The sequence below is a fragment of the Accipiter gentilis genome, chromosome 25 (assembly GCF_929443795.1).
Source record: "Accipiter gentilis chromosome 25, bAccGen1.1, whole genome shotgun sequence".
Classification (NCBI taxonomy): Eukaryota; Metazoa; Chordata; class Aves; order Accipitriformes; family Accipitridae; genus Astur; species Astur gentilis.
Genome location: NC_064904.1, coordinates 17,316,481 through 17,329,122, shown reverse-complemented (window position 1 = coordinate 17,329,122; position 12,642 = coordinate 17,316,481). Strand labels below are relative to the sequence as shown.

General features: G+C 54.5%; 1 protein-coding gene across 1 annotated transcript in view; it reads left to right on the top strand.

The window, feature by feature from the left end:
- The first annotated feature begins 1,197 nt into the window (after positions 1 to 1,197).
- The window catches only part of DAAM1 (dishevelled associated activator of morphogenesis 1), a 98,292-nt gene continuing 86,847 nt past the window's right edge, over positions 1,198 to 12,642 (top strand). The window contains 1 exon segment of the mRNA XM_049828646.1: positions 1,198 to 1,294. The gene's annotated coding sequence lies outside the window, so the exon portion shown is untranslated.

The window sequence follows — 12,642 nt, the reverse complement described above, 5'->3', positions numbered from 1 at the left end:
AAGTGAAATCGTTTTTTCCCTGGCAAGTCACACTTATTCTGCGGAGCTCATTGCTACAGGAGACCAGAAGAGGTTAGGAAAAGGACTGGGCACGGTGAGAAGAAGGAGAAAATCCACTTCATGGGATTGTGGCTTTGCTGAGATGAAATATACCTTCTTGCCTTAAAAACAAAAAAATTCAGCTGATGTTTTAACAAATTGCTCTAATGGACATACAATTCCTGAGACTCTTCTGCATTTTCCTCCAGGGATGTTATAGACTGCTTGTTTGGAACCTGGATTTTGGTACGAACTGTGGGGTTTGGGACTGAAACCATACAGGATGGGTTGAAGCTCTATGGGTCCAACCCTGGTTTTATTTTGCAGATCAAACCCTGTGACGGAGCTCAGATGGGCAGAAAATGCCAGCGTCAGGCCCGAGGGGCTTAACCTGTCTAGCAACACTCGCATGGACTCTATACATACATACGTTTCTGTCTCTCTCCCTTGTACAGAAGGCCACCTAGGAGTCTGGACGGCTGTGTGTAACCTAGCTGGGTTCTCACATTACATTTTGTTCCATGCTTTGGTATCAACTCCCCCATGGATGCTCACCCTTTGCTTTCCCACCACTGGCCCTTCCTTTGTCTCTGTATCAATTTGTGTGGGCTCCATGTGAAAAACAATCCCTGTAAATCCCTTCCAGCCTTTCAGACCTTCTTCCCATGCAGTTATTGCCGAGAAAAAAATTCATACGAAATGTAAACAGCTTGACCTCTTACCCAGGAAAAAAAAAAAAAAAAAAAAAAAAAAAGCTTACTTGAGCTAAAATGTTACCCGCCATTAATTTGCTCTGGAGTTCTGATTCGCACCAAAAGCGATAGCTACTCCTCCCGCTCGAAGCCCACAGCCTCATCTCATGCAGCGAGGCTGTTCGGGCCCGGCCTCGCCGTTTCCTCCGCACCACAAGCAACGGCGGGAGACCCGCACCGCGCCTCCCCGCACCGCGCTAAGGGGCCGTCGTCCCACCCGGGACCCTTCGATATCCGGACACCGACACCGCCGGCCCCGCACCGCTGCGCCCCCTCCGGCGCTTCACTACAACTCCCGCCCGCGGCGGCGGCGGAAAGAGGGGAGGGGGGGGCGTGGCGGCGGCGGGGTGACGTCAGCGCGCGGGGGCGGGGCGGGGCGGGGCCGTGCCGTGCCTTACGGGAGGGGCGGGGCGGCCGCGGCCCATTGTGGGCCGGGGCCGGGCGGGCTCCGCGCCGCGCAGCCCAGCGCCGCGCCGGCAGGTACGGCGGTCCGCGCCCGTGGGGTGAGTGCGCCGCGGCCGGGAAGCGGCTCCGCCGCCGCTCCCTCCCTCCTTCTTCCTTCCTTCCTTCCTTCCTTCCTTTCGGCTGCGTGGGTTTTGGCGGAGGGGGGGGGTGGGGGGAAGCGTTGCCTTTCTCCCGTGGCCCGTGGGCGCTGGCCGTGCTCTGTGGCGGGGGGGGGGGGGGGGGGTGTGCCGGGGTTTCTCTACCCTCGGGGGGCTGCCTTTCCCCCGCCGTGGGGCAGGTGGGGAAGGTGGAAGCCGAGCCCGCGCGCCCCACCCCACCCCGGGGCGCTGCGTGGGGTTGTCCCCTCGGCCGGGGACCCTGGGCACCCACCCACACCACCCCCCGCCCCCCTTTTTCCCCCCGGTATCCCGGGTGCGGGGTCCCGCGGGGCCTGGCGTGCCCTCCGGCCCCGGTGTGGCACGGGGAGGGGAGGGGTGCCCGCCCCTGTGGACGCCGGGTGGGGTGGGGTGGGGGGCGCCCACCCGCGGGCGTGGGATGCGGGATGCTGCTGCGCTGCCTTCTCCATGGCAACGCCTCCGAGGGCTGCTCCGGCCCCGGCTCCCGCTGGCACGGCGGCTCCCGCCCCTGCGGCAGCTCCCAAACTGGGCTTGGGCCCCGCAGGGGTGTGGGATGTGAACACCCCCACCCCCCACCCCCCCCCCCGCTTACCTGCAGAGCCCCCGGGATGGGGTACCCCCGGCTAAGCAGAGCGGGTTTTGGGGGGGGGGGGGGGCTGGGGGTGTCTCTGCACCCCCCATCCCCAGCCGGCACAGCAATTTGGGGCTCCTTAATCGTCTATATGAGCCAAACCGCCGGCGCTGGTGTAAAACACCTTGCTGCAGGCGTGCTCTGGTCCAGCCCGATGCTCCGATGCGGGAGCCGGGGTGGGAGCAGGGTTTCGGTGCGTCTCGGTGTGCGGGTATGGCCGCATCAGCGGCGGAGGACGAGCGGGTTTGTGGCTCGGGCACCAGCTGGAGAGGTCGGGGTCTGTCGCTGGCTGCGCCGGGCTGGAAATTTGGGGAGATTTGGGTCAGGGGGCCTGCATGGAGGAAGGACGATACCCTTGCTGCACGTAAGCCTCGGGGGTTGGCACCCGCTGCCGTTGGCGTGCGATGGATGTGGTCGGATCCTGCCTGATCTTGAGTCGCTTGGCACAAAGTCATCAGTATTAGCAGTGGAGTTTCGTCGTTGGGGTCCGCACCCCTTGCAGACAGCCGTGCTGCCTCATGCATCGGCGCCTGTGCCAAACAGGCTTTCTGCATCTTTAAGTGATCAAGGCTAATTTAAGGCAAAACCGGATGATAATTCTTCTCCTGACGAAAGCCGCTTGAACTGGTGGGGCTGCGCGCTGCCCAACTGGGGGCGAGGAGCTCCCCGCAGAAATCGGAGGAGGGTGAGATATCGCAGGGTGCACCCGAGCCCCGTTTTCCAGGTGCTGCGGCGAGGGGAGCCCGTGGGCACGGTGGTTTCGGCCAGGCCCAAGCGCTGCAGACACTCAGCATTGTACAACCAGCCGGCTTCTCCCGGCTGCACCGAGAAGGACAGCAGAACAAGGCTTTTTCATTTTTATTTTTTTTTCCCCTCTCTAGAGGTCGATTCTGATACTGCATACAAAATCGAGTGGCGTTGTGTATTACGGCCACGGTGGTGAACTGCGATGCAACCTTGTTATCCTCCCTCCCTGAAAACAACGTAGGCCGAAGCCATTGGCGTTCCCTCCCTGCCCCTCTCGGTCCCACCAGGAGTAAACAGGTCCTGCAGCGTCCAGGCCTTTTTTCCACGGGCGCCGGGGTTCGTTTCGGCGTGCGTTGCCTCCCGAGCCCTGCGGGCTGGGCATCCACTTCGCTGGTCCTCGATTAATGAGTGACTCGCCTCGCTCTCCCCGTGGCCGTACGCTGGGACCTGCCCTCGCTCCGTCGGGAGCAGGAAGCAAAAGCCAAAGTCCGTGATCTCTGACTGCCCGACGGTGTGTGACAGCAGGAAGCACTGACGCTTCCTCGCTCCGGCCAGCTCTCGGCCGGCGTGTGGTTCTGCCGGTGCTGCCCCTGCCACGGCCCTGGGGTTTTTGGGTCCAGCCAGCCAGGCGTTATGCGTGTCGCTCTGCGTTCTGGCCTCCGCCCCGGGGAGGCAAACAGGATGGGTGAGGTGTAAAATCAGCGCCGAATCCGCTCCCCTGGGCTCGAAACGGAGTCAAACCGGTCTTGACCTGAGCTGGTTCCTTATCTGACCCTTTGTTTGCAGCAGGGGCGCGGGAAAGGGACAGCCACGGCGGGCCGGCTCCTCCGGTCCCAGATGAGCCCTCTCGCTGGGAATGGGCAGGAGCTGGGGACAGCCGGTCTAACTAGGTCATGTTTATCTCCCCTTGCTTCTGCGCTTTGTTTTGGTTTCTTCCCCCTCTTCTCCTGCACTGTCATTGTCACAGCTGAGGAAACCAGCACAGGGGAGGCAGGGAGCTGTCGGGTGGCCGGGCTCCTCGCAAATCTTGTTTACCGGCCAGCCAGGAGCTTGGCTCCTGTCACTCCATCCTCTTGCTTTGCAGTTTGCATGCACTGAGAGTCAGCGCTGGGTCGCTGCCCGAAGGTCTTTGGCTGATCCGCTTACAGCAGCCCACCGCATGCACAGGTAGCAAACGTACCTGCTGCGCTTATAACCTGAACTGGTTAAAAACTGGCCGTGGATGCTGATAGATGCACCACCCAGAGCGGGTGGTCGTCTTCTGCCCATGCTCCTGCTGCGCAGATATGCACTGAGCCGCTCCTACACGGCCACTTTTATCTCTGAAGTATTAATAAACGAAGCTTGCCTATTTGTGTGAGCCTTTTTAAGAGGCTGGCAGGGCTGCCTTGAAGGCTTGCTCAGCATTGCAAGTTTTCAGAGCTTTTTTTTTTTTTTTTTTTCGCGTGTGCTCTAGCAGTCGATAAGCCAGGGCATCCAGCTGTCAGCTTTGGAGATTGCCAAAGCCTGCTCAACGACATTTCTGCAGGCTTCGCTCACAAATGAGGATTTTGTTGGACGCCTTGGTTTCTGACTTGATGCTGGTAATTAAATATCTTAACTTGGCTTCGGAAAGCTGCCACTGCTGTGGAGTGACTGGTGAGGCCATGTGAAGCAGGATGCGCTTGTTCTGCTGGAACTGAGTGTGACCTAACTACGGTTCTTCAGCCTGCGATTTTTTTTTTTTTTAAAATACACTTTTTTATATAAGTAAAACTCTTAAAAGGGGAAGAAAAATCTCGCGTTTTACTGCTGTGCTGTTAAGCTTGCACGGACCTGCTGGGACAGCTGTTTATTTGCGAGTCGTGGCAGCCGAATGCTGTAAAATTCAAATCATGTCCATATTGATTTCTCCCCCCCGCCCTTTTAAGATAATCATATGTGTACTTTTCACTCCTGCACCACAACAGATATCAGTGCTGTGCTGAAAAAAGAGGTGGTCTGAACAAAGGGCTGTAAATTGGGGAAGAAATAATGAATATCTGATTCTGACTTCTGTGTTGGTTAATCTAGATGCTAAGCCATATAGATTTACTTACTCTATGTGATTACCATACTAGGGGATGAGAGAAACAACTAGTAAAGGGTTGGAAAGAAGTTGAATGTGGCAGCAGAAGCTTCTCTGCATGTTGTGTTAGGTCCCTCACCCTTAATGATGTATTTCCAACTTCCTATTCCATGCAAAAAATAGGGAGTCCTCAGCCCCTTGCAAGACTCTGGTTGTGATTTGCTATTTGCCTTTGATTCTCCTTTCCCCCCCCCAATTCCTCAACCTGAGCTGGGTTGGGAGGAAAGCTGTGCTGGTGCCTGCTTACCCTCCTGCCCTCTCAGGAGATCATTTCCACTTGGTATCTCCTGTCCTCTTGGCACGTTGTGATGTTTTGGAATACGCTAAAGAACCAGGAGTTCTGGAGTAGCGTAGAAAATCTCAGCTCAGTGAGTCATAGAGCTTTCAAATCTTTGTGGCCGCTGAGAAGAAAACCAAAGGAGGTGGAGATGAGAGAAGTGGCGTGGCACACCATGAAGACGTGGTTAGTTGACTGGAGAGTTTCATGATCTGAGCTGACAGTGCTTTGTTTCATGATTGGTGTGGCCTGGGCACCAGCCACCTGAATTATAGCAAATTAACCAAATTAATGGATGAAGTTGTCTGAACGTCTGGCCTGTGTTTTCCTCGTGGTGAAGTTGGGTGGGTTCATTCCCAAGGGTGTCCCATCCCATGCTGTGCCCAGGTCTGGAGTAACCTCTGTGCACTCCGCGTGAATCTCTGATCACCCCGTCCTGTTTGTGCTCCCTCCTGCGTTTGTCCCCAGCCCTTTGGGGGAGTTTGTTGTGGATTTGCTAAATGGAAGAGGTTTGTGCTGCTTGGAGCACCTGGGCGAGGAGGTAGCTCCTGGCCTCTTCCTAAATCGGCCAAATGGATGAGGTGGCCCAACCTAGTGACGGTCATTGATAAGTCAGTATTATCGTGACTCTGTAAATTACTCTATGTATTACTCCTCATGGACTGAGTTGCCTTGAGAGTCTTTGTGTTCAAAATGTTGCCTTGACTTACTGGAGGGTCAGGGTTGGTGTGGGCATGTTCTCACCCACCGCGGCACGCGCCAGCCTGTCATTACGGCACTGCTGACTGGTGCTAACGTGTCAAACCACCGGAGCAGGGTTGCTCTTCGTGCCTCGTCTCCTCCCGGAGGACGCGCCAGTTGCTTCGCTGCTGTTTGTTGGGTTTTTTTACGTCGTTTCAGAGCGCTCTCGCTGAACTCTTCTGGGCTCGGCACCGAGGAAATACAGCAGCGCGTCCTCAGTGCGGTTAGTAGGAGGTGGTATGTTGCTGGTTGGAGGCATCCTCGTCTTTCTCAAGCCAGAACGCCAAGCTCCCCGGTGCTTGCAGGGCCTGGCAGATGATTGAAGGGTTATTCGCCTCGCTAGACAAGTGGCTTCATGTTTCGTCTTCTGCATTCCTCCGGGTGAGCGTTGCATAGTGATGGGCTTTCAGCTACGTGCTGCTTACCTGAATCATGTCTTTCCTGTGCATGCAGCTTCACCGCCTGGAAGTCAGGGCTGTTGTCCCTCTCCGTGCTGCTCCGTCAAGGTGTGAGAGTTTTGACAAGAGGGTAAATGAAATAACGTGTGGAGGGTGTGGTGGAGGAGCAGCAGAAGTGTTCAGCTCCGGCTTCAGTGGCGAAGGCGACTGTTGCTGCTTTTACCAGCCCTCCTGAAGGGACGGTTTTCAGAAGCTGAACCCAGTGACCCAATTCCCAATCTCTGGATTTGGGCTGTTGCCAGGAGTTTTGCCCTGAGGCTCCTCTTCCCTTCTTGCACAGGCCCTGGGTGGAAAGCAGCCATGCCAAAGCTCAAAACAACCCAGCAGCAGCCAGACATCGGTGAGATAGAGAAGGGGAAGGACCCAGTTAATTCATCTGACCCATGGCCTGCTCAGGAGAGCAGAGGAGACTGCAGTGGGATCTCCAGGTGTTGGTTGCTCCCTGCTGCTCATCTTTCACGTGGGGTTTTTGTGCCCGTGGGCTGGGCTGCTGGAAGATCCTGCCTCGGGGCACTGTGGCAGGAGGAAGGCAATTCAAAATTGTGCCATTCAGAGGCTGACTTGGGGGGGGGGGGGGGGGGGGGTTGCATAAAACACCAGCAGCTGGGCTCTGTACCAATACGCAAAACTTAGCTACGGAGCTTGGCAGCTTTTGGAGAAGGCTCTGCAGGGTGTTGGTTCCTTCGATGATTTGCGAGAGCGAGGATCAGCTTGTCCTCCCAATGGAGGTTCTTGTAGCACGCAGGGTGTCCTCAGAGATTTTAGGGCTAAGCGTTTGAGGGTAGACTATCAACAAGCGGGCAAGTGCACGTGCTGTTTTTGGACAGGAGCAAAACTGCCTGTACCCCGAGGCTGCAGGGCAGGGGAGCTGGGGCTGTGCTCTGCACCCGGGAGCCAGCTTTGCACCGCTTGGGCTGGGAGGAGAGGATGGTACTTGTCCTAAAAATCAGAGAAAACTGGAGTGCGAGAATGGGGGAAGCAGAGCAGCATCGTTCTGGGACAGGGCCTGCAGTCACTCGGGTCTGAGCGCAGTGTGGGTCAGGGTGGTGGAAAGACCCCACGGCATGTTATGCTGCTCGGGTGATGTCCTAGCAGCTCAGTGCCTGTTACGGGCAACCTCTGCTAGCAGCAGATCTTGCTCCCAGCTCCAGCAGGGAGGAGAAGGATGGAGGAACAGTCGGGAGACCACTTCCCCCACCCCAAACAAGCAAGATTAATTGCTTGCCATGGCATGGCTGCAGTGGCAGCGCAGCTGGGATGTTTTCTGGCTCAGATGTGTTGCATGACATTTAGCTTAGGCTGTGGTGGGTCTGCCCCGCTGCTGCTCCTGAGTGTTTCTTTTGTGCAGACCTTTCCGAGGCAGCTCTCTAGAGCTGCATGTCCATCTGACTTTCACTTAGTCGTGAGATTTTTCAATATTTTTTTTCTTTCTGGGTGCTTGTTTCTCGCTTGGCCTTAGCATCTTCTGAATGAATGGTGCTTGGAAGACCTGTGAACTCGTGTGCAATCCTGGCGAGTCTGTGGCAGCTGAGGTCCGGTGCAGCTGTTTCCTTCAAGGATGCTTGCGTGGATGTAAGCGACTGTGAATCTGTTTGCGTAAAGCTTTCTCTCCCATGGCTGCCAGGCACCCTTCACGCTCCCGTTCCTTCACGCTGCTGCTTCTGGCAACCGCGGCACCTTCTTGCCCAAGGCAGAGCTGAGGATGGGGGAGATGCAGCTGGGAAGGTGGATACCCTCGCCGTGCCTGGCTTTCACAGAAATTGCATGTAAAGGACGCTTCTTTTGCTGAGGTTTTCTCCCCTCTGCCCCCAAAGCACTAGGAGTGTCTTGGCTGCGGCTGCGTGCCCAGCGCAGGGAAGAGAGGCTGCGCTCTGCCTTAATATTGGGTTAAGCCTTTCAGATGCATGGTGATTTTCAGCTGCCCTGTTTTGCTTGGCACCGTTCTTGCATATCCCATGCATAACTTTCGGCTGCCGTTCCTCTGCCGAGGGACGCTCGCCCAGCTTGCTTGCGGACGGCCTGGTGCTGGACCTCCTCCAGCTGCAAGGGAGAAGAAGAGCAGGCCCACGGCGATGCCGCCTTGGGTTTCCTTCTTCCATCAAGTCCTGTGGTCAAGCACGGGGCTTCTCCCATTCCCGTCCCCGTTTCTCACCTTCTGCGTGCAGGAGTCGGTAGGGTTAAGGCTGCGGGGAACCTGGGTGTTGTTCGGTGGTGCCAGGCGAGCGTCAGGCAGGAGAAAAGCTGAATTTGCAAATCTGTTCCTGGGTACTCCGGTAAGTCACGCCAAGGACTGTTTGAACTGCGCTAATCCCCAGTGCCTCTGGAGCAACCTTGTTTACAAGAGCCGGTGCTTCAGACGGGTGTCCTGACAGATATTTTACGTAAGCCGTTTGCTTACCAAAGCTCTCTGGGTACGAGACGTTGGTTTTGAGACCTCAGCCCATGTGCTGCCTCCTCGCCCTGGCATTTTGGAGGCATCCTGCAAAGAGGCTGGAGTCTTTTTAGGGACAACTCGGATCCATTTATAAACTCCAGCTCCTTTTATCTTCTGTGGAGAGTGCTGCCTGGCAAGCTGCATGTGAAACAGCTGGTGGCTCTGGAGCCACAAGATATCTCTACCCATCACAGGGAGCAAAAAGATGTCGAGGAAAATTTCTGGAGCATGCTAAATACTGTAATCCCTACAGTCAGTTTGCTTTTGGGTATGGAGCTGGAAATGAGTCTTCATCATTTTCTCACTTTTACTTTTGTATTAAATGCTGCTCTTCTGTTCAGCGGGTTCAACGAAATTTGCCATTTTTTAAGAGATGCAGCGCTGATCATAGGTGTGTTCAAACTGCAGTGATGTGTGATGGGCTGTGATTTGGGTTACGTAGTCATGAAACTGTGCTGTTCCCTTAGCTGTAAAATACAGTATCTCCCTTGCTTTTCAAGCCATCCTATAGCATGGCAGCTTTCAGCATGAGAAAAAGAGAGTAAAGAGGGACTTTAACCTCAAAATACTCAGCGGATGGTTTTCCAAAGGATCACTCATAGTTGCATCAGAGGAAGCTCTGTTGGCTTTGCACTGGGGTTGAGGCTGAACTAGGTGAGAGATGCATGAGACATCGGCGATGATGTGTCTCACAGCTGTAGCTTGGTCGCCTCATGGCGATATTTTCTTCCCTTTGCCTTGTGTTTTGGACTACGTCTTTCATTTTGGTGGGAGTCGGGGCAAGACTGTGTCTTTGGGGTCTGGTATTGCTGGTATGCTGCGAGGTGTTGGAGCAATTAAGGAGGGATCCATCCCTGGGGACACTGAGGGCTGAGCTCCAGGTACGGCATCCTGAGATGCATGTTCTTGCTCTGGGAAATGGATTCTTTGGGCAGCACGGAGCGGGTGGAGAAAGACCCTTGAAAAATGGGTGCTCGTTTTTCTGGGATAGGGAGGGAAGCCGAACAAAACACATCTAACAGTCGCCTTGTCAGTGAACATCACGGGGATGTCCATACCCAGCACCTGGGCTGTGCTCAGTGCTGCTAATTACAGCTGCTGTCACTGTTGAAAGTAAAAGTTTGAGTCTGTTCACTCTGGGGCTCCCATGGCAGCTTTTTGGGATGGCACCAGCCCCACACCTCCGTGCCTGGCAGCCCTTGTCCAAGGCCAGGGACCAGGCTGCCCTTTGCTTGAGCTAAGCCTTGGATTTGCGAGCACGTGTCATGGTTGAGGAAGGTCTTGGAAAAACACCTCTCTGGCTTTCTGCCCTGTAGTGAACCCACCTGCTGCAAAAGGCTCTTGCGAAGGTGCTTTGGAGCTTGAGAGACATTGCTGTAAAGGTCCAAAACAGATGACCGCTGTCCTTTCCAGGGCTGGCCTTGCTTTTGGCTCTGTCCTGCCAAAGGATCCGCAGCTCCGCTCTCCCTTGGGTGCAGCGCTTCCTGCCGAGCAGAATTGGCTCGAATTTGGGAAAATAAACAGACCTCCAATGCCGGAGCTGGGAGTCCCGGGTTGTTGCACAAGGGGAGAAGGTTGTAACCAAAAGGCACTTTCATCACCTCTCTACCTGTGCCGCTGCTGCAGCTGGCTTTGCGGCGCTGTAATTGCATTGCCGTCTAATTTATAATACGCTGCGTTTGGAGGACAGCTTTATATTCTTTCTAAATTCTTGCGTAGCTCCAAGAGGGGAAATGATCACTAACCTTTCCATTTTGCACGTGGCTTTGTTTTTGTTCAGAGTTCCACGTTCTGAAAGCTTGCGGGATGCCGCTGTTGGGGATGTGGCATGGGCCAGCCTGCGCCGCACATCTGGGTGAAGGAGCAGGGTGGTCTCTCACCTGAGCTTGTGGGATGCTCAGTGCTTTCCCAGCACCAGCTCCAGGTCATTCGGTGCCCAACGCAGGTGGATGCTAACAGCTTGCCAGTGCTGGTCTAACCCCAAGCCTATTAAAAGCCCACAGGACCGAGTCTTCCCCTTCCTCCTCCTGCTTCCTCCCCCTCCCTTGCTTTTCAACACCGGGTTCTTGAATAAATCATCTAGGATGTGATCACACAGGAAACTCGCGATTTTTTTTTTTATTTTTTTTTTTTTTTTTTTTACAGCTAAGTTAGGAAGTGAATTCAGCTCTCCAGGGCTTCAGTCCTGTGCTTTTTAGTCACGAGGTTCTACATCCTTTCTACACAAGTGACATGACGTCTCCTTGGCTGCTTAAGCTTTTTGCCTGCTTCTGCCTGCCTGCAGAAACAATAGCTGCTGGAAATGCTCTTCAAGAACCCGAAAGGGATGGGGATTGCCTGTGGAGAATGCAGATTTGATCTATGTTAGGTCTTTTTGTTTTTATTTTGTTTACCACTTGGTTATCCTTTTCCTCCAACGAAAAGCAAAGCCCTTGTTCTTGCAGAATTCATTGCTTCTGATGTGTTACTTGCTGGAAGTAACATGGTCAAAATACTGCATTCCTTTGTGCATCTTTTCTTTATTTTCTTTTTCTTTGTCGGTGGGAGCTTAGGGCGTATAATGGGCAGATTAGCAACTGTATTTGTGGAGTAACCCATCTTTGTGCGGGTCTGGCTAGAAACCAATTAAGCTTGTCTTGATCTCTAAATGAGATTTTTGCCGAACGCCTTACCCAACTGCCTTTTGCATCCATTAATAGCAGGGTGGGATGAAAACAGCTGAACGTGTAAAGATCGTGTGTTGGATAAATAGAGAGGCGTTGGTTGTGGGGAGGTTCCCTGGGATGCGTGCAAACTGCTGCCTCTTTGTGCGGTTGTTTTGTAGCTCTGGTTCTTGAAACCTGGGATTAGGTGTTATGCGGCTGCTAGCGTGCAATCCCCTGGGATAGCGGGCGTGGGGTTGGAGGCAGAGCTGCTGGATAAATAGGGAACATCCCATGGACTCCATCCCTGTAAGATCCCTGGGGTGAGACCAGGGTGTGTTTGGGAGCTCCTGGTGACGCTCAGCTGTGGGTCACCCAAAGTGCCTTGCCCTTGGTGTGTTCCCCTGGTCTTGGGTTGCTTTTTAGCCTGGGAAGACCCCGTGACTTTGGAGTGGGGGGATGAAATTGCATCGCCACGCTGGGGGACCCTGCCTGGGTGGTGTTTGCTGCTGCTGCAATGAAAACCGGTCTGGGAACGGCACTTCAGTGCAGCATTTTTTAAGAGAACCGATTAAATAAAGATGCCTTTAAGAACCGTGCCTTCGGGGAACCCTTCTATCTCTGTCCCAGACCGTTTCTGCGTCAAGATAAGATTGCAGAGCAGCTGGATTTGTGCTCTGCTTTGGGAGGTGTGGGTGGGGGAAGGGCACTGGGATTTGTGTGAGGGTGCAGACATTCATTATGATCCCCTTTATTTCTAAAGTAGCTACAGACAAGCAGTACACAGTCTAATCCCTTCTCCCGTGAATGCCTGGATTCTCTGTCGTGGCCAAACAGTGGAGAGAGTGATCTCGAGGGAAGGAAAACACTGGGCGAACGGCGCTCCCTGCATTGGAAAGGATCCCATTTTCCCCATCCCAGCCCTCCTGGCTGCCGCCCCAGCTCCAAACCGGGAGCGTGGGCTCTGCCAGTGGTGGGTTACGGAGTGTTGGTAGTGGGATCACGATGTTGTGTTTGTGCAAGGGCGTAGCTGCTGCAGATGTGCCGTAGCACACATGAGACCCTTGGTCCTCTCCCATGGGTGTACGAACCAGCCTCTCCCTGCTTTGCTCTCCATCTCCCTGCTCTTTACAGTGCAAAAGCTCTTAGAAGTGGAAGTACTGCTTTTTTTTCTTCTCCCAGTGTAAAAACTGCCCAATAAGAGATGCGGGTCTAAAGAAATTCCATGTTGTG